Raw genomic sequence first — 23,196 nt, 5'->3', positions numbered from 1 at the left:
GTGTGATTATGAAGCACTTTCACTTTTGTATTCACATCAATGACGCTCAAATTTAATATTATCATTGTCTTAGAATAAAACTGTAATGATAGACTAAATAATTGAAATATTCCAATAACATATTTCAAATAACTTTAAAATCAGTTTTTAAAGAAGGTTTTACACCTTTCAAAGAATTTGTTACGCCATATGTTTTTCAAAAAATCTTATACCAAAAAACCATGGCTAAAACGTAGTATACATAAAAAAGAAATTTAACGAGCATTAACAAAATTTAAGAATGCACCACATGTTGTAACGACTTAAAGAAAAATATAAAATAAAACTTCATAAAAAATGTAGAATTTGTAAAAAAATTTGAAAAAAATTATAAAGAGGGATCAAGGCTGGAAAAAACTAAAATAACAAAAGCAAGAAAAGAAGAACGGCTAATGCAGTAGAAGAATATCACACGTGCTACGATGACATATTCAAGAGAAAAACTAGCTCTGTAGAGTGTATATATAATACAAATAGGGTAAATGCATCATACATAAGGTAAAATATTGTCTTCTTTCATATAGGCCCCATCATTTTAGTAAAGTACGTGTTTCGAATATTTAGTCTTCAACTACTACATACATTTCATTTTACTAGATATTTATATTTACAATTACGGTAATGTACAAAAAATAGAGACTTTCGTATGTAGGTTTTTAGATAATGTACCAACGAAACAAAATGGTAAAAAGGTCAATACGATTTTACTTAAAAGCACTATAAAATATATAACGGTAAATACTGAACGGATGTACAGTTTTCAAACCTGATTACAACTTCAAAGAAAATTTGAATGAATAGGTGACTTTCTTAATTTGTTTGTTTGCATGCCTGTAGAAATCTCTTGATTGGATACAAAACTATATGTACGCATTCGAATGAGTTTGAATAGACACGTGTTCTTTACGTATATTTATGAAAATAGTATTCATAGGTCAAGTGCAGGTGCCTACATTGAAAATTTTTTTAAACCTTAAAATAGAAACATAAAAGAATTACAGTTTATAGTTATTGAAATAAATACCACGATATTCGAAATAAAAGTGTATATTAAAAATTTTTATTTAAACAAGTGAAAACAAACAATTGCTGAGTTAATTGTTGAAATACCATGTATAGACAGTGTTGATGCGCAATCGTTTCTTTTTTCGACGTCACGTAAATAACAAAAGATATTCACTTTTAAATAGACACACACACAACTGATATTCCTATATTAATACATACTATAAAATTTGCACCTAACTAACGCCCTCGTGGGTAAACAGTGATGTTTACAAAAAAATGTTTCAAACATGTTTTTTATTTTTTTATAAGGAACATTTTTTACATTTAAACTTTTGTTCTATCTGTAACGGTTTACAAGATGGGTCCTACAGACCCAAGACCCAATTGACCTATGATGCTCATTTACGAACTTGACCTCACTTTTTACGTCCCGAGTACGCTGTAAAAATTTCAGCTCGATATCTTTTTCGTTTTTGAGTTATCGTGTCCACAGACGGACGGACGGACGGACAACCGGAAATGGATTAATTAGGTGATTCTATGAACACCTATACCAAAATTTTGTTCGTAGCATCAATATTTTTAAGCGTTACAAACTTTGGACGAAACTTAATATACTATGTATATTTCATATATACATGGTATAAAAATGCAATTAAAAATCATACAAAAGAATTTACATTTCACTACATATCGATATTTCGATTGCAACGCAATTATTATCAGTGGCTAAGTTCAGCAAATAGAAAATGATTACAGTAAAAATAAATAAATGTAAAAGATTACTAAAATTTCAAGAACACTTACAAAACATAAATAAAAAATTATCATCAAAATTGTAAAAAATTAATTTTCAAGATTTGAGCGTTGCGTTGCTTGGCCAAACTTAAAAAAAAAAAAATTATCGATCGTAATTTATATCTCTAATTCTTGTATTAGAATTTGCTATTGAAGATATCATATTCAAGTTAACATGATTGGTAACATGTTTTTATTTATGATTTTTTGTTACTATGGGATGAGGATAAATGAAATTTACGAGAGCAAAAATTTTTTTTCCGCACATCAATGAACACTCAAAGACAAAATTAACCATCCCTCCTACATTTGTAAGTTTATCATTGACTTTTGATAGAATGTAACTTCGTTAATAATGATCGTATCGAGAAGAAATAGAAATATTTTTAAGCTTAAAATGTCTAGTTTTGAAATATTGAGAGGAAGTCATGTTCGGCGCTCTCAAAAGGAAAAAACAAAAGATTTTCTGCAATTTTGAGTTTTTCAATTTCCAAGCCTAACCAATTCATTAGAAATCGATTATGTAAAAAAAACTTTTTCGATTTTAAAATTTCAACTGCTTAATTTTTAAACTTATACTAGCAGATATCCGCCCATTTTGCTTGGCAATTTTTCCTTTAGACTATTACGTTAAAGCCCTCACTTATCTACTCTTTTGTTCACAATTTTATGGTTTTTAATTTTTTGGTGGGGAACTTTTGCTCATGATACTCACTAACATTGTAACTTTCCATAGGTCCAATCATTAAATTAACCGGATTTTTATACTTTTTGGACCAAAATTACCCATCCACTGATTTTCATCAAATTCAAAATAAAAATTTATTTTCCGATATTCTCGATTTTATCATAGGGGTACGTACCCTTAACAAATATTGCAAAAAATCGAGAAATTTTTTGTATCTCCAATTTTGATAAAACTCAGTGTATAAGGTAATTTTGACCTAAAAAGTACAAAAATCGGGTGCATTTGATGACTGGCCGAATAGTTTTTGAGATACGGACTAAAATCGATCCAAATATAGCGATATCTCAGAAACTCTACATCCAATCATAAAATTAACGTGATTTTTATACTTTTTGGATCAAAATTACCCCATCCAACGAGTTTCATCAAATTCCAAAGCAAAAATTTTTTTGCGATTTTCTCGATTTTTTTAAAGGGGTACCCCTTAAAAAAATTGCAAAAAAATCAAGAAATTTTGTTATCTCCAATTTCGATAAAACTCAGTAAATAAGGTAATTTTGACCTAAAAAGTACAAAAATTGGGTGCATTTGATGACTGGCCGAATAGTTTTTGAGATACGGACTAAAATCGATCCAAATATTGCGATATCTCAGAAACTCTGCATCCAATCATAAAATTAACGTGATTTTTATACTTTTTGGATCAAAATTACCCCATCCAACGAGTTTCATCAAATTCCAAAGCAAAAATTTTTTTGCGATTTTCTCGATTTTTTTAAAGGGGTACCCCTTAAAAAAATTGCAAAAAAAATCAAGAAATTTTGTTATCTCCAATTTCGATAAAACTCAGTATATAAGGTAATTTTGACCCAAAAAGTACAAACATTGGGTGCATTTGATGACTGGTCGAATAGTTTTTGGGATACGAACTAAAATCGATCCAAATATTGCGATATCTCAGAAACTCTGCATCCAATCATTAAATTAATACACCTTGTTATGGAATAATCCATAAGAAAATACAATGATTTAGCAAATTTTTTCCAAACATAAAAAAAAAAAAACCCTAAAAGTCAACTAGAATTACCTTTCAATGAAGTCATATATGTATTACAGTAATAGTAAATGCCAACAAAACTGTGTTATTATAAATCATTTTCCATCCTTGTTAATTTTTCCTAACTGAAACAAAAATAACAATACTAGACAGTACGAAGAAAAAAATATATATCTAAATAATATCATCCATAAAGATCCAACATAAACGTATGTTCGAAAAAGTAATTATGTAGAGAAGAAAAAAAAATGTTATTGAAAAGAATCAAACTGACATTTACGTCAATTTGATGTTATTATAAAAGTAATATGAAAAATGTTGTGTTTGTAACATATGTGCACAATATTACAATATTACACATATAAATTATACTTGTTTTGAGCGAAAAAAGAAGAAAAAAAAAGGAAAATAAAATCAATAGAAATTATAGGCAGTTTTTTATTCTATGATTATGTTATGTAATTAAATCTATCCCTTAAATTTAATTAACATTAACATTTAATTAATGATTTCAACATAGATACACAATTGATAATAATTTGTAGCTAACTCTTTACACACTTGGCCAGTGGCAAGGTTAGGTATAGCCCAAACAGGCAAAAGCCTAAAGCTGCAAGTTAAAGGAACTTGAAAAGTTTCAAACAAAAGTTGTTTAATTTTATAAACAACATTTTTTACATTTAAACTTTTATTCTATCTCTAATGGTTTACAAGATGAGTAATCCTTGGATCCTACGGACCCAAAACCTAATTATGCTATTAACAAACTCGAACTCACTTTTTACGTCCTGAGCACACTGTAAAAATTTCAACTTGATATTTTTTTTCGTTTTTGAGTTATTGTGATGACAGACAGACAGACAACCGAAAATGGACTAATTAGGTGATCTTATAAACACCTATACCAAAATTTTATTCGTTGCATCAATATTTTTAAGCGTTACAAACTTTGGAACTAAAATTAGTATACCTTGATATATTTCATATACATGGTGTTAATAGAAAGAAAACTTGAAAAATATTTTCCATAATATTAGGACGGCAATATTCCTAAATGTTCCACTACGTGAACCCTTTATAAATATAAAAGAAAATGCTCAGGCAATACTATTGGCAATAAAATATTGTATAAAAATCTTATTTTAACTAATAAAATATTAGTTAAAATTGTAAGAAAAGTAGAGAAATTAATTTGCTTTTACGATTTCTATGTATACCACTTGTAATGGATAAAGCGATTCGAAACTGGAATATGGAAAACGATACATGGAAAACATACATATAAAACATACTTACTTATAGTGAAAAAAGAAAAGATAACAAAATCAATAGAAATAGTAGACAGTATCATATATTTTTTTGTTTGATGATAGTGATATATATAATTAAAGCTATCCCTTATGTTTACTTTACGTTCGTTAGGCGTCATTGTTTAGTTTGGATATAGTCATGCTTCATTTGAATCTTTTTTCTCAGAAGATACGATCGTCTGTCTTTGTACGAGTTTTATTTTCTATTTTTTATCGTAAATCTATTATAAATATTAGTGGTACAAGTCGGACCAGGAATGAGAATGTGGCAGTTTATTGTACCTGAGTCAAAGTAATACTAAGCACCCAGGCGAGGACATTTTTTTTGTTTTGTTTGAGATGTAATTTAATGGAAATTGTTCTTAAAATTGACGATGATCTTGAAAATCGGTTCAGTTTGGAAAAGGCTTTAAGATATATTTCAAGTGTGAGTTAAGGGGTTAGTATCCGAAAATTTATCGAGGGATTTTAAATTTTGTAAATTTCACTTGTATAAGTAGAAACTATATTTGTTATTTTATTTTATTTATTTTTTAATTTATAAAAAACACATAAATACAAAACATTGATACCTGGTACAACACTCTCCCCAAAAATAGAATCGTAACATTAGACCTGACATGATAGAACTTTGCATCAAAAATGCAGTAAACTTCAAAATTTTTTTAAATTTCAATACTTAATATTCATTTTATTAAAAAAAAAAGTTTTCTTTTAATGGACAAAAATTTGAAAAAATTAAGGTACAGGAATAAAGAATTCCCCCAAGATGTGACTGAGTAATAAACACTCATTATAATTAAAATTACTAAAAAGCTAATTCTAAAAGCGTGTGGATGCTTTGTTTTAAAATAACCTATTATATCGTTCAGATATAAATATAACTAGACAATATCCTTCGCTTTTACTATTTAATTATCTTTTGCTTTTAGTGCGTTAAAACTAATGTTCGTATTTTTTCTAGTTATTTTCGTTCGAATTAATTATTTAATGGTTATACGTTTTTTTTTAACAAATGTGTTATGTAAATTTAGCCATGAACCAAACTTTACTTCAATGTTAGTCGAATTGCAGTACATTCTAATAATACAATCATTGTATAACAATATAAGTGAATATAAGTGACTGTTATGAAATGGTCAATTGATAGATTATGACGAGCAATACTATGTGTAGACAAATGTTTCCGACGAAACACAACGGTTCTGGGAATTATTTTGTTTGTTGATTGAACACGTGGCGTGCCATTAGAATCCTTTAAGTGTGGACAAATGTTTCTGTTGATAAACAAAGCAATTATTTTTGAATTTTTCGTTATATGTCAATATGTAATATTGTTATTTCCATCAGATTGTAAAGTGGTTACAAAACACCATTTCAACAAGCTCTAACTCAACACCTATTAACGAAAATCAACTCACTGCATAATGTTTAGTTGGTCTGGTTTAGTAGGCACGGGTTAGGGTGGTTTTTGGCTATTTTTTTTTAAATAAAATTAAAAGTTTTAATAGTTAGTTTACAATCTGGCGAAAATTAAAATAAAACATTTACAAACACAATATTTTTTAAAACATGACATAAGGGTGGTCTTTTTGATATCCTCAGCAATTTTCCTTCAACAAACTGTTTTTTCACCCATCATACCCCTGCATATTAAACGTGTGTTAATTAACAACGCCATCTACACCATCTACCGAAAGGTAGCCTTAGTGTTTCAGTGTCGGTAAGGCAGTTAGTTTCTCCCAATTAATATTAATAATAGTATTACTACTCGCCAAAAAATGGCAGTAAGAATCTCATTTTCCAGTTTGTTTCAGTTTTTCCTAAAAACACGGATAAAAAAACATTTTATAAAAATGAAACCTAGCTAGATCGATTTTTCGCCTAAAAAAACTCTGTATACTAATTTTCATGAAAATCGTTGGAGCCTTTTTCGAGATTGATGATGAAAATGAATGAATTTTACACTACTTACATAACTGCAAAAAATTGTTGGACATACCTGAAACACAGAAAATAATAAGATTAATACTTTGGCTCTCATAAATTTCCCTATACTTTCAAACAAAGAAGTGTTACGACACATCCAACCGACACATTCAGTCGCTTTTATGTCAAATGTATGGCAAGTTTTGTAATAATAGCTGTGATTATATGACTACAAAAAAGAATATCTATATTTTCTGTTAGTATTACAATGTATACGAATCACAAAAAATTATAATATGCTTTTGCTACTCCATATAGCAATAAACACGTAATAAAGCTTATAAATGAACCTAAAAGATAATATTCTGAATCGTAATACATAGAATTTATATGAAAAGTTATTTCAAATTTTCAATTTATAAATATACTTTTTTGAAACAAATGTTTTATATTGTCGATAAATGTTTAATTATAGAATGAAATCAGGCGAATATTGTGAGAGAAAAGTATCTCATAGCACCAGAAAAAGTCTTCATATAAAAAAACATGTAGATAATATTAAACGAAAATATCATATCTCTATATATACAGTAAAAACCGTTTATAATAAAATCGTTTTCTATGATACGTCGTAAAAATCGTTTTATTTCACAGCAGTTGTTGAAGCTGATAAGTTGAATTGGATTTCAGGGGTTCAACCTACGTTGTTTATTCCTTGACACAATACGTGACTTCAGTATTCAAAAATTACAGTATACTCTATACCTTCCATGTAATCAGACGTAAGGATTTAGTCGTATGAGCTCGATATTAAAAAGTTTGCAGAGACTGAAATCCTACACGACGAAAGAGACGGTATAGAGACTGACGTTCTCTAGACAGTTGAAAAATGTGGATGTGCCTTATATTGGATAGTGCCAGTCTTTTTAACTTTTCTTCTTTACGTATTTAAGAGTAGGTAGTTTGTATAAGTTAAAGAAATAATGGAAATGTGAAGTCCGTTAATCGCCTTTATGTCTTAGTAAGAAGTAATTGTCAATTAAAACTTTTTAAAGAAAAAATTTTCGTTAAAATACATTTTCGAAAAAAAATGTTTTTCAATTAAAATTTAATATTTAGGAAATACTTTGTCTTAAAACTGATATAAAAATAGAGCTATTTATAAAAAGCTTCAGATGTTCATTTACCTGTGTAAAAGGAAAATTTTTGTCTTAAGGCATCCATCATTATGTATTTGAATTGAGTGGGTTTCTTTAAAGAGATATGGAAAGATTGAATAATACTAGGGATTTCAATAAAACTTTATAAATACATTTTGATTGATTAACAAAGTTTCCAAAGTCATCGTTCAAAGTTTGCTAAAAAAATGATGAATCATATAGGTTATTCTTTTCAATTGGATATTTCTATATCCAAAAATTAAGAGAGTGTGATAAAAAACTATTTAAAATATTTATACAATTTTGTAGTTTATAATAATACCATAAAAGTATAAGGTTGCCGATGATATAAAAATAAAATTTTAATTTAATTATGAATTCATCGAAGATCCGTCATTTGATGAACAGAGACGACTATAGTATTGATGATTGAAGAGCGATATCTATATTATCAAATTTATAAGCAGCACTTGTACACAATATATTATATATTTTTGTAGTTGCGTGGTATTGTAAAGCTAAAAATAACACAGTGTTTGACAACAAAGCATGTATTTGGTTTATATGTATGTATCGTGCAATAAACCAAAACTTTTTTACAATCACCTTAAATTATTCCAATTTATTTTTGATTAAGGCAATATAGAATCGTAAATTGATCATCTCCATTACTCTGTTAAGGACTACGACAGCAACTAATGTAACTATTGACAATCGAAGTGAAGTGTCTTTTAAATGGCTTTTACTATAAATAAATATATAACCACCAAAACTCATTTATTTATTGAGATGATAATAAAAATTATTATTTGGTTCACTGAATTCGAGAACGTTCAAATTATAGACATAACGTAATATGTTTGTTGACTTTTAGAGTGGTTGTGGAATGATGATTATCATTTTGTGGTTATTTTGGGTGATGTTAAAGTATCAAAAGGTTTTGCGAACAACATATATAGTATAAATCTTGTCACTACTGTGTGTACGTAGGAATGTCGTGACACAAGGTAGCTGAAGCTATATACTACCACTTCACATATCACCTTTCAGATAGAAAGTTGTTCTTTTCACTCCGTATAACGAAATCGAAAATATTGTGATCTTTAAAGTGTTTCCAATGGTGGATTCTTCTGTAGAAATGATCCCCTTAGATTGATATTAATTCGAAGCGTTACAAAGATTTTTGCAGAATTCCGTTTTGATGGTAGCTTAAATCTTCATTTTATTGGACTAGTAAAATTTGTAAAAGCTGCATTTTTTCTAAAATTTATTTCCAACCATTTTTTCTGGAAGTTTACTTACTATACACCAAGATGTTTAAATGTTAGAGGGAAACACAACATTTTATCTATTTCTACTAAAAAAATGCTGCTTTTAAAAGGTTTCCACTCTTATATGTCCAAAACTGAATTGAACGGTTTTAGTTTTAGAGGAAATGCCTTTATAGTCAAATAGAGATCTACTGGATTATTTTACACTGGATTGTTTTTACTACAAAATTTGCTTTCTGGTGACAAAGAATCTGCTAAAAAAATTAATTAAATCCAATTTTGTGGACTATGCTTAAATAAAAAATGTCTAAATTTTAAATTTTATCCTTTTAATATGTTTATTTTAAGTCTTAATTTAAATTAATGAAAATTGTGACGAACGTTTTGGAATAAATACAATAATTAGAATTTTACAGGCCAGGAAGTTATTTGTGTGAACTAGAAAGGCCACATTCACACGAGTGGTGGTATATGTATGTATTCCTTGTCAATAAAACACAGGAGGTATTCAACAAAAGTGTCATTTTATTAGATTTTGTGTTTCAGCTTTTGAAATATTTTAACCTAAGGAATGTTTTAATATATCTTTCAGTCAGTATAATCTATCTCTAGAGCATTACCAAGCATTCTCTGTAGAAAAATATGTTTTTTTCCTCTTTTTTCATCAATAATTATTATCTTATTAACGAGTTCAATGTTTAAAAAATATACGAAAATGAAAACGAAAGGAGAATTTGACTTCGGTTTTTAAGTGAATTTAATGTGGTACAAGTATAAACACAAACTAAGCCTTCGTAAATGACCTACTCTTTACATTACCATAAGCTTTTATTCATAGAACATGCTTCGTTGCCTGCGGTGCAGAAAATTAAAGTACTACAACCTGTTTTTTATAGATGAATTTTTATAAATGAAGATGTAAAATTCACAAACGTTGTTTTGCAATGGGGACAGTTGTTTTACATATTCGTATTTACAAATGTAATTTTAGACAAAATTTTTTTGTTTCTTCGTCGTTCAGGTCCGAGGTTCTGGTATCAGATATTTAATCAATTTTCAAGTAAATTTATCTGTTTTCGAGTTAAAAATTCTTGAATAAATGCTGCAGAATCAATAGAAAATCCTGAGTGCATACATCATTCAAATTTAATTCGGCACTTACAGCTCATTATTATAAACCACAAGAAGCAACCAAAAATAGCTTCTTTGATTTCTTTGTGCAAATTGAAAGAAATTTACAAAACAGTAAACGAAGCACAAAAAAATATGATGGACAGACTCCAACAAAAAACAATGTTAAGCATATCTGAATCTATTTTTTCTAGTTTCGACGTTACGTCTATACGTACACATATTCGGATGCAGATTTGTATCTGGCAACAATTGGAAGCCGTAGAATATTGCAATTTTGAATTTAAGACTACTTGCAACCCGTAGTTGTGCACCACTTATTTTGTACATCACAATGTACATCCCGATATCGAAAGCTTCCGATTTCCAGATTTCAATAAAATCCATTTTGACTGATTTGTAAGCGTGATTTTATTAAGGTAGTACCAGCATGAAATCACTTTTCGACAGATTTGGCCGAATTTTTTTTCTCGGGTTTATAATAGCTTTATTTATGAATTCCTAAAATTTCATAATTTTTGACCGTTTAGATCGCGAGATATTTAAAGACAAAGTTCGCGATTTTGAGGGTCATGTCCCATTTAAAGCATGTAAAATGTCCGGTCTCTCCAACTATTTTTTATGATATTATTATATATTGAAGAAAAAGTAGAAAAAAATGTTTATACAATAAGATTCTAAAAAAAAAATTTAGAAATTAATTTTCACTTTCGAGATATAATTTTGACGTAAATTGATCGAAATTGGGACGTTGGCATAATTATTTCCCATTTTAAACGGTCAAAATTTCTGAAACTTTGGGAATTAATAGTAAGCATTATTAAATTCTTAAATTTAATTTTTCGTTAAATTCTGTCGAAAAAAAAATTGTACCATTGCTTTAACATAGAAACTGCAAATACCATGCTGGAACATCGTTAAAAGGAAATAATTACATATTTTAAAGTTGTACACAACATCATATAACAGATTCATTACCAGCGACGGCAGAATAGACACGTCCTTCATTTAAAACCTATGTTTATAAGTGAAGGTACTTATATAACTATATAGTGGGGGTTCTTGTTTATCAGGTATTTGAAAATATGACAAATTGTGTCATCGATTGAAATGTACACATTTTCATTCGTACACCGTGAAGTAATGTAAATATCGAATTTATACTTATATATGACCTAAATTAGTGCGCCTCATAAGTCATCGTTTTGAATGATTTACTAACACAAGTAAATTTTGATACATTAATTATTCAAGATGCACTAAACATTTAAAAATGACTTCAAATGAATTATTTCAAATCCTCGATAAAATTCAAATAAAATCAAGGAAGTTTTTGAAATGGTACCTAAGGAACATGGTCCACAGCATTTTTTACATTGATTTAAGATATAATATTTAACAGAGTTGTAGCTTTATTCGTAAGAACTAAGCACAACACATTTCACATGCTGGGTGTTTTTGAATTCATGGGATGATATGGTATGCCGATAATTTTTGAATTGGGTATAATATATGTCTGAAACGCCCCCCTCCCTTTTAGGACTGCAAGCACCAGATACAATTATTTCAAAATGCTTGTTTTGTTTCCTCGGGTTTCCGTATCAACTTCATGTTTACTCAGCTTTAATTCACACTCTGTACACATATAAAAGCTTAAAACACTCAATCCTGCACTCCAAAAGCTTCCATGAAAAAGATATTTTCTACTACTTAAAGAAAATTGGTAAATTCGTCCGTTCGCTTGCTTCAAACTAAAGATTTCGGTCGATGGTGGAACATTTTAAAAATGTGTAACATCGAGTGGCCCCCTTCATCTCAATTTATTTTTGAAAGTCTGTGTTTCATCATGTACATTGAGCTATCCTAAAGCATGGACTAATAGCTAAAACGAATTAATAAGAGTTTTCTAAAAATAATAAGGTTGCAATCATACTAGTTTGATTGAAACCAGGTTTTACGAACATCCAAGTCTAATTCAAAAAACTATAGCAATATCAAATACTAAAATTAGTATTTCATTAATTTATACTTAGTTTATTAAACGTCATTAATAATATTTACCACCAAAACTCACATGCTATAAAAATATTTTTTTCATTTTTTCAACATGAGGGTACGATTTTCAAACATTTCTAGGTCACAAGCCCATCCTGTTATTTTAGTTCAACCTGTATTAAGTAGGTACAAAAATGTCTTCGCATTGAAACGATATAGATATACGATGGCTATTGTTTTACAACATAAGTATGTAATTTAACAAAACGACATCTGTGATAAAATGCGGGTTTGAAACACATATAAATAAAGGTTTAACCATTAGGTACATCTTTTCTATGCTCATTAATAAATCATTTGATTTGTTTTAACTTGAATAAATAACTACTATCATAAAATTAATCGATTTATTATAATATAGGTAAGTGTAAAATATTTATCTGGTATTAAATAAATCAATAACGTTGTATTATTTATTAATTCAAAGAACTGAATATTGTGGGATTCAATACGAAGAGTTATAGGCATGTCAAATTTTAATCGCGTGTAAGACTAAATACAGGGTGTCCTATGAATGACTGCAGAACTTTAGCTTTCAGAATGAGCAGAGAAAAAATAAATAAATATTCTTAACCAAATAAGGATCCGGGGAATAATTTACGAGAAGATTTACCTACTCTTACATTAATCAATAAAAAAAATCGCAAAAAAAATTCTTTTGTAATTTGATGAAACTCGTTGGATGGGATAATTTTGATCCAAAAAGTATAAAAATCAGGTTAATTTAATGATTGGATGCAGAGTTTCTGAGATATCGCAATATTTGGATCGATTTTAGTTCGTATCTCAAAAACTATTCGATCAATCAACAAATGCACCCGATTTTTGTACCTTTTGGGTCAAAATTACCTTATATACTAAGTTTTATCGAAATTGGAGATAACAAAAATTTTTCGATTTCTTGCAATTTTTTTTACCCTTTGATAAAATCGACAAAATCGCAAAAAAATTGGAATTTGATTAAACTCAGAGGGGGTGGACACAAGCCACAATTAATTAATAAACCAAATTAAATATAGAAAGTCATACGTGGTCTATGAACCAACCCTATTAGACATATCAAATATAAATAATATTTTATTTCATGTTTAACCATGGAAAAAAATATCGAAACATATTTAACTTTTATTGGAAAACTTTCTAATTTTTTTGTTAGTATTTGAGTATTGACATTTTTTCTTTACTTATGTAAAATTAGTATATATTATTGATTGTACTAAGGTTTTGGCGACCTTCAATTTCTATGCCTGACATTTGGCATTTTGCCACTAAAAATAAGAATATTTTAAATATTGCAAAGATATATATATATATATATATATATATATATATATATATATATATATATATATATATATATATATATGTTGTAACACATTTGTGAATACTCGTTTTAAACTTTCTTATTGATGGGTACTATAATTTTAAATATCCTATATCACCATAATTGAAGTTTTAACATGTTGGTACCCCATTCAAATCACTGAGCTTGAAACGTATTGTTGGTCACCAGGTTCTCAAAGCAATGAAAAATGAAAAATTTACGTCCTGAACCCACTATAAAATTTTAGCTCGATATCCTTTTCATATTTTTATTATCTTGATGACGGGCGGACAGATAGACCACCGGAAACAGACAAAATAGATGATTTTATGAACTCCTATACCAAAATTTTGTTTGCAGAATCAATATTTCTAAGCGTTACAACCTTAAAGCAAACTTTTATATACTATTCATATATAGTAAAAGGGCTTAGAAAAGCTTCAAAAAATAATGTAAGAATGCAGGTACAACTTTATTTAATTTCATTATTAAGTAAGTATGCGACACTTATACTCTTATAGTCGATTATATCTAATGTCAATCCAAGATAGTAAATGTAAGTCCCAATTGGGAAACTATTGGAAATGCGTATACATAAAAAATAACGAAATAGGACACAATAATTTATTTCTATACCTTACAAAATAAGTGATAGTTTTTAAAACACAACATAAATTATTTGTGATAGAATGAGAAATGTCACTTTTTGTACGTTGATAAATAAATTATCAAAATTGTATTACGTATATAGAAAACAAAGATTTTGTACTTGATAGGTATTATAATAATAAACAGATACTTGTTTTAAGTGGTTGTATATTAATCAAGTACAACACTATAATCTCTCATCCTTAACTTATTAATTAACTACTAAAACAGGAAACTTGTACAGATACTAAAAGTTTGACACTTCACCGATTAATATTAAGAGAAAACCATAAACGTAACGTTCCTTGTCTATTCTATTTAATTCTTGTGATGAATTTCCATCATTTTCTAATATAAAGAGTGGGATAGAGAAGTGTGGATTTTTTAAAACGATGTAAAATAAAATACCACTTTTCCAAATTATATCTTTACCAAGGATATGAAAATGAAAACAATATGTGATTTAAATGTATAGGCAGACTTTTAGTCTAAAAACATGTGGTTAAAATTTCAGAATAAGTATCCGTGCAACTTTTTAAGAAAAATTTATTGAAAGTCGATATGAAATACATTGGCTCAGAAGGATGAATGTCAAAAAACGATATATTTTGAAAGTTTTTGATAATTTTCACTTGGAATGAATGAAAACAAATTTAAAAAAAAAAAAATTTTTAGTAGAAAGTAAACATTTAAGCAAGTAATGGCATAGAAAAGAAAAAAACCCAGTGACTCCATCCATATAAGGAATGTAAGAGCAGGGTAGATTTAAGATTGAAAATATTTTTATCTTATTTTCAACTTTGATGATGAATTTTGTTATTTTTGTTTAATTTCATGAATGTAGGCAAAAAATAAGAATAAAATTTTTCAAAATGTGCCTTGGTTTTCGAAATAGCGCACCCAGTATACTACGTAATATATTATATAACTATTATGTGTATAATGTACAGATTGCTCCTATTTCCGACAACATTCTATTCAACTGGTAATAGAATAAATTGTTGTTTTTTTCTCTCCTCTATGTACAAAATGTCAGTGTATCAAATTCACAATCGTCAAATTAAACGATTTTTTTAATCATAAAGAGCTATAAGAGTCAATCTTGAAAAATGTTTCTAGCTATTTTTCCCATGGAGTATTTTTTTAATAATCTGTAGCTGCAAGAAATGCATGTCGTTTACTGCAATGCTGGTATGGTATAGAGACAGGTACTTTAGCATCTATGTTAGCATAAGTAATATTTCAGTATTGAATAGGGCTATCCACCAGAAGTGTTGTGGGTATCGCCAATTGATATGGGCCTGGTCCATCCAATACCAATGTTACTATTCTCGCAATACAGTATACCGTATGGCGTTTATACCGATACTGACATAGCGAAATCCATAAAAATTTCTTAGAAGTAAATACATCAGCGTTATATCTTTCACCTTTCGTGCTCTGACAATTCCATTCCATAACACTCGAAATAGGATAGAGATTGTTTTACTCAGGCAAAAGCCTACATATAGAAAATTGTTCGATAGATTGCGCAGTGAAATGTAAAAAAAAATTTATATAATTTTTTTTTAATATCTTTAAAAATTATAGCTCATGTGCAATTCTGTATGTATGTATGAGCTATATTATTATGAAATTTCATTTAAATCCATTGAGTAGTTCTTACATGAAAGTTTAGCAAATAAACAAACAAACTCACTTTAACCTTTATGATATATAAGGATTAGAAAAATAATTATGTTAAATGAGTATTTGCTAATTATAAATGACATTTCTTGTATCTTTGTAGACATTAAACATTATTTCATTTGAATAAAATTGAAAAATATGTACTATTTGTCTCTCTACAGACAACATCAGTACATCTACACCATTCATAGAAAGTTCATTGCATATAGTTAAATATGTATATAATTTTCTTTTTCAAGTTTCCTGTTATAATATAACATAATATTCCAATCAAAAGTTTTACTTTAAATATATAAATTTTCCAGATCTATATATATATATATATATATATATATATATATACAGTTAGTACACTTATATATTATACCTCAACAATCTTTGATATTTATAATGCTTCAAGGAAATTACCATAAGATATTTTATGTAATTAGTTCCATACTTAACGTTTTTGTATTTAACTTCTTTAAATTGCCTGTAACTAACTGCAGTGCAAGTGTGCATCCATTGTTGCTTAATTTAATTGCATCTATAGACTGGAAATTTTACAGCATGATTCAATATATTCTAGTTTTAAATTTATTGTTTATGTGTCTGCCTATCAAAATTTTCTTATCAAGAATTAGACACACAAACGTATTAAGGTGATAGTAAACCTTACAGTATTGTAAACAAGTTTTGGTTTATTGCTCGGTACATACATGTACACCGAAAATATGGTTTGCAGTCAAGTAATGAGTTATTAGTACTAATATGTTAATATGAGTCAAGTAATATGTTACAATACCTCGCAAATACAAAAATATATAATATATTGTGTGAAAGTGATGCTTATAAATTTGATAACATAGATATCGCTCTTCAATCATCAATACTCTAACTATAGTCGTTTTTGTTCATCAATTGATGGATCTTCGATGAACTCATAATTAAATTAAAATTTTGTTTTATATCATCGACAACCTTATATTTTTATGGAATTATTAAAAACTACAAGGTTGTCTAAATATTTTAGGATAGTTTTTTTATCACACTCTCTAGATTTTTTGATATAGAAATATCCAATTGAAAAGGATAACCTATATAATTCATCATTTTTTCAGCCATAATTGAACGATAAAATAATAATAAATCTTTGGATATCTCCTTAAACGTTTTAGCTAAGTTAAGTTGAAAATTTATAGGTGGCTTCAAATGATAAGTTATAGACAACTAGAATGATACCCACCCGCTTCGCTGGGTTTAAAAATATTAGACGTGAAAGAGCAAAAGTCCCAACAAAAACGACTAAAAATCACTAACTCAATTTAGTTATCTGCCTACTGCCTACCTCCTAAGAACGATGGCGTGATTAATTATAGCCTATGACCATTTCTAGGTTATCATCTATCATCATACCAAATTTCATCAAAATCCGTTTAGGCGTGAGAGAGTAACAGACAGACAGACAGAGTTACTTTCGCATTTATAATATTAGTATGGACTAGTATGGATATTTCAAACATTTGACCGTTCATGGAAAAAATTAATTAAAAATAATGAAATTAAAAATAGCAATGAACACTTTTCGATAAAAAAAATATGATAGGCATGATTAAATTAAAAATCAATAAAATTTCATAAAAAATATGTCTCAACAGGTTATCAAATGGGTGAAGATCGACCTAATACCGTCTCTTGTACTATAACTTACTGTTTATAAAATTTCTCCAAAAAGTACAATAATTTGTTTTTCTTACCCTAATCTAGAGAAGGTCAATGACTCATACAATTAATAAAACCATCAATCAACGAATAATGAATGAATCTTCAAGACATTATTTATTTGTGCCATACAAAACATGTATAAACTGTTCAAATCTATCAATGTTTGTATAAAGGTTATGAAGAGTTGACATTCGAATACCATTCTTCTAATGCGGCTAAATAACAAAAAATGGCAACTCGTGTAAATTTACATTAAAATTTATTAATGTACAACTAAGTAAAGTTGTTACACAACAAATCCTCTTTTTGAAAACTTGCTATTTTTGTTGAAATCTATACTAAAGAACCAAGAATAGATTCCTGAGGTACACCTAAAGAAATGGACGTTTTGAAAGTTTAAAGAGGAATTAAAAGTCTGTCTCTAAAATGTAGATTCTCGACTTAGGATGGCATAATTCAATGCAAATTTAAGCACGCAGGTTTTAGATTATGCTTGCCTGTACATATAGAGGTCGTAGAAGTCATTTAAACGGTAAATGTCCACATGGGATATGATATTGTTGACAGACCCAATAAACAATTTTCCCTTGAAGAAGCTCTTCACCTATTCAAACAAAAATGTATGAAAAGGTCTCAGTCAAAACAAATTACTACCATTAACAAAACACAACAAAATTGAAGATAACAATGCATAGAGAAACAAAAAACGAATTTTTTATAGGATATATATAAGTTGAAAATTGTTATTTATTGTAAGCTATTTTTTTATATTTACCAGATATTTCTACCATATAAATAGACCGGGCGCTGGTTGAAGTTGAGTGTGCAAAACATTAGTACCGCATTTGTCAATTGATTCTTGATCAGAAAAGCTTATAGATTAATATTCTGGATCTTACTAGAAACCCCATTGGTCTAGTTTTTGCTTACCCCCCTCCTCCACAGAAACAGTTAAATGACATTTTTTTGAATTAAGTAAAAGTTACTCTAAGTTCTATGGATCATTTAACGTCAAAAAGGCTCTTTGTGATTTTTTCGTAAACTTCTTCTTTCGTTCAGAACTTATTAAAGGATGTTCAAACATTATTTTAGAATTTTGATAAGCTCAAAATTGTAATTGTGAGCCCCGTTTTTCAACTGTTAAAATGGCTTTTTTGGAGTTTTTCCAAACCTTAAACTGTTAATATCTCGAAAAAGTCTTTTGACGTTAAATGAACCATAGAACCTAAAGTAACTTTTACTTGATTCAAAAAATGTCATTTAACCGTTTCTGTGGAGGGAGGGGGCAAAAATTGGACCAAAAGGGTTTCTGGCAAGATCCAGAATATTAATCTATAAGCTTTTCTGATCAAGAATCAATTGACAAAATGCGATACTCATATTTTGCACACTCAACCCCATGCCAGAGCCTAGAACAACAATGCATAAAAATAAGCATTTTCATTGTCAATATGATGACTACACAATACACATACGGACGGCTTACTACTAACAGACACAGCTATGTGGTGCGTAATACAGTAAATGTGATCTGACTAAGAGTAACTTACTTTGAGTTTTCTTCTGAACATTATTGTAAGCGAGATGAAGAAGAAAATGTTTTTTTATCAATATGTGGTAGTAGAGTATTATTTGTATATCCCCGACATGATGTCGCCGTTGTGTACCCCTTATATAGTCTGTAACTACATTTATATGGGGGAATACTGACGCCAAAATGATAAACGTGGTCTGAATATTTCTACATGTATAAGCTACTTGCAAGGAAAATGAAGACAAAGTATTTCAGCAGACATACAAAAATACAAAATATGATGTTTTATAATATCTAGTTCTACGCTTCGTGTATTAAATATATACTTTTTTAAGTTGGTAATATACGTGTTTGAAAAAAATAATCTGTAATAAATCTTTTAGAAAAAATCGAACATCTAAGGAATATAGTAAGAACCAGCCATTAACCACCTCTAAGCGTTTAGTCTACTAAAGAAATTCAGAAAATCAGACAGTATATTCCCAACTTTTGAGCTAGGAAGTTGGTATTTTTTCAATTTTTCTTCAAGATGACTAAACCACTTACTTATGAACTTAGAAAGGATTCGGTTACGCTCTATTCTTACGATATGAGACCAGTAGGTCTAAAATATACATAAAAAAAGAAAATCTTTGTTCATTTAACCTACAGGTTGGGGGAAAAAAAGCTTTGGTTGTTTGATAAGGACTATTGGGTCACCCGAGAAGTAGATTTGTTTCAAGAGATTCATCTATCTGCCATCTATCTATCCTCGTCTATTGCGAATGATATTTCGTTTATCGACAAACTTTATCTTGTTAAAAATTGTTAACTTCAACATGTGGTTTCCGCGCAACTATATGCGCGCGAATTATAAAAAGTCCCTCTGATATTTTTTTTTCATAACGCGTCTAAAGAAGCATATAAATTCACTATGAAACGAGATTTAAAAAAAATAACTGAATAATCGACCGGGAACCAAAACTCCCTCAGTATAGTACTTCAAAAATATTTTTTCCAATCACAAAAAAGTTGATTTTGATCATTTTAATTTTTAGTTTTAATTATAGATTCTGGTTGGTTTCTGGAAACCATTTCAGCACTGGTTTTACACCTTCTTGTTTCTACCTTGATTCTCTGAGAATTAAATATTTATACATAAAGAATAAAATTATTCCTTAGTTTAATAATGTTATTAAACTAAAAATATTTTAAATATTTACTAACATAATTGAATTAAATTAATATTTTTATGTGTCTAAAATCTAACCTGAAACCCAATCAAAATTCTCTAACAGCTTATCAAAATTAAATAAAACCTTATTAAGGTTTTTTAGCTACAAAAAACATTCTTTCTAGAATTATCGATCAATAATTATTAATGGGTTCAGGAATACAACAGGTATAGAAATTTTCTGGTAACAACACAAAACATGGAAAAAAAAATTGATAAATTGATTTTAAACTATTCCACACTGAAAACTGTAATTGTTAATTTTTGTTATAAATTGATTTTTTTAAATGCAACACTTGCTACGAAGTTGTGATAAAATAGTGGTAATTTTTCTATATATAAACTACTTCCATATCGTCATTTCTTCAATAGAGTACGAGAATGGAAAAAAGTAAAAATAAAAAAATTAAAGAAGTGAAAACAAACAATTTACTGAGTTAATTGTTGAAATATCATGTGTAGACAGTGTTGATGACTCTGTCACATTACACATTCATACATGTCACAGATATATATCTGATATTCCCATATAATACATACTATACAATTTGCGCATAATTTGCGCTCTCACGGGTAAACAGTGATGTTTACGAAAAATTGTTTCAAACAAAGGTTGTTTATTTTTTTATAAGGAACATTTTTTATATTTAAACTTTTGTTTTATCTCTAACGGTTTACAAGATGGGTCCTACGGACCCAAGACCCAATTGATCTATGTTGCTCATTTACGAACTTAACCTCACTTTTTATATCCTTAGCACGCTATAAAAATTTCAGCTTGATATCTCTTTTCGTTATTGAGTAATCGTGATGACAGACGGAGAGACGACAGTTGACAGACAGACAACCGGAAATGGACTAAATAGTAGAACACCTATACCAAAATTTTGTTCATAGTATCTATATTTTTAAGCGTTACAAACTTGGGACTAAACTTAGTATACCTTGGTATATTTCATATACATGGTATAATAATAAATTTATGAAACTTACAAACTGTGAAAACCTGATTCATAGCGAACGAAACACATAGTTTAGATATTGAAAACTCTTGAGCAATAAATAAAAAATTTTCTTTTTTTTTTTATCAAGATACAATTGTTTTTGAAAAATTTTATATTTTGTTTTTGTTCAGATAATTTATTATATTTTTTATTGTTAAACAAAAGTTGTAGCTTCTAATGTACTGTGGTTCAAGAAACTTCATAACAACATGGTGAGAAAAATAGATTTCACGTAGTAAGGACGCTAATGTTAATATTATAGTTATGATACTTTAAAAATTTGTATGTATAGGTATTAGATATTCTCATTTCATTTGTTCATAGACTTATTGAGGGATAAAAGTCGTTAAAATCGAATTTTTTCCAATTTTACGAAATATTTTTCTAAAGCGATTTGGTCAATATTACTTATTTGTTCAGAAAAAATTAGTTTAAATAATATTCTACCAGGTTGCTGGTGGGAAAACATTTACATTTTTACAAATAAGAGTGTATATGGAGTTTGTGTGGCGTTAGATTTGTGTATCCCTTCCCTATATATTATAAATATGAAAGTAAGCTTATTTGTTTGTTTGTTTGTTACCCTTTCACGCTAAAACTAGCGAATAGTTCTCAATGAAACTGTACAGCAATATAGCCGAGATATCAGAATAACACATGAACTATAATTTAAAAAGATAATATTAAAAAAAAAATTAAAAATTAAATTGAATTGGACATTAACCATTCTTTAAATTTTTACAGATATCTTTAATGTATGATTCAAAATGATGATTATAGATGGTGTGGATCTATGATCATCATTTTGAACCATAAATTAAAGAATTCAGTAAAAATTTAAAATATTAAATGTGAAACAAATCATGGCCAACTATTCTGATATACTCAATGAATTATGACTATTTTACATTAAAAAAAATTGAAAACAGTGTATATCAAGAGAGGGTGGAGGCTATAAAACGGTGGTTTTTACTTTTAAGCCCAGTGAAGCGGGCGGGTATCAATCTAGTTATAGATATATTTTACATTATAGATACATAAACAATACCCATTATCAATTGCACATCATTTTTTGTGTGTGATTGTTTTACAATTAATACATAATCCATAAAAAAATTTGTGTACTACAATATTGGAATTAATTAATTTCTATTAGAAATTGTAGGCATGTGGTGGATCCCCAAAATAGTTATACCAATGTACGACCAACAAATAAAATGTAATTAAATTTATCTGATTTAAATTAAATTTAAATGAATATTTAAATTAATGTTTTAGTAATACTAAACTGTTATGGGGATTTAATTCCTAAATGACGTACAAAGCTATATAAATTATTTATTTTAATTCATAATTAATAATTGTTATAATACTTTATTAATTAGTATTCATGTAGTTGTACTTGTCATTTATTTTCATTCTGTTTAAACACGCTTGTTCGTAATTATGCAGGGTGGTGTCAAATTCTCTGCATTGTATGTTATTAACATATGTTAAAATCAAATTTTCTGACTTTTTCATGATTATCTACAGCAAAAATTCTCACACAGTTATCTACTATTAGCGTAAATGATTTATGTGAAAAAGACGTTCCAGAAAGTGTTTAGGAAAAAGCTTTTGATATTTTTAGACAG

At 28.3% G+C, this 23,196-nt stretch overlaps 1 protein-coding gene across 2 annotated transcripts in view; it reads right to left on the bottom strand.

The window, feature by feature from the left end:
• The window catches only part of LOC123294272 (fasciclin-2), a 273,886-nt gene that overhangs the window by 136,605 nt on the left and 114,085 nt on the right, over nucleotides 1-23,196 (bottom strand). The window lies entirely within an intron of this gene.

This window comes from Chrysoperla carnea, chromosome 2 (assembly GCF_905475395.1).
Source record: "Chrysoperla carnea chromosome 2, inChrCarn1.1, whole genome shotgun sequence".
In the NCBI taxonomy this organism is placed as follows: Eukaryota; Metazoa; Arthropoda; class Insecta; order Neuroptera; family Chrysopidae; genus Chrysoperla; species Chrysoperla carnea.
The sequence above is the reverse complement of the archived record's forward strand: the minus strand, read 5'-3'. Positions and strand labels throughout refer to the sequence as shown.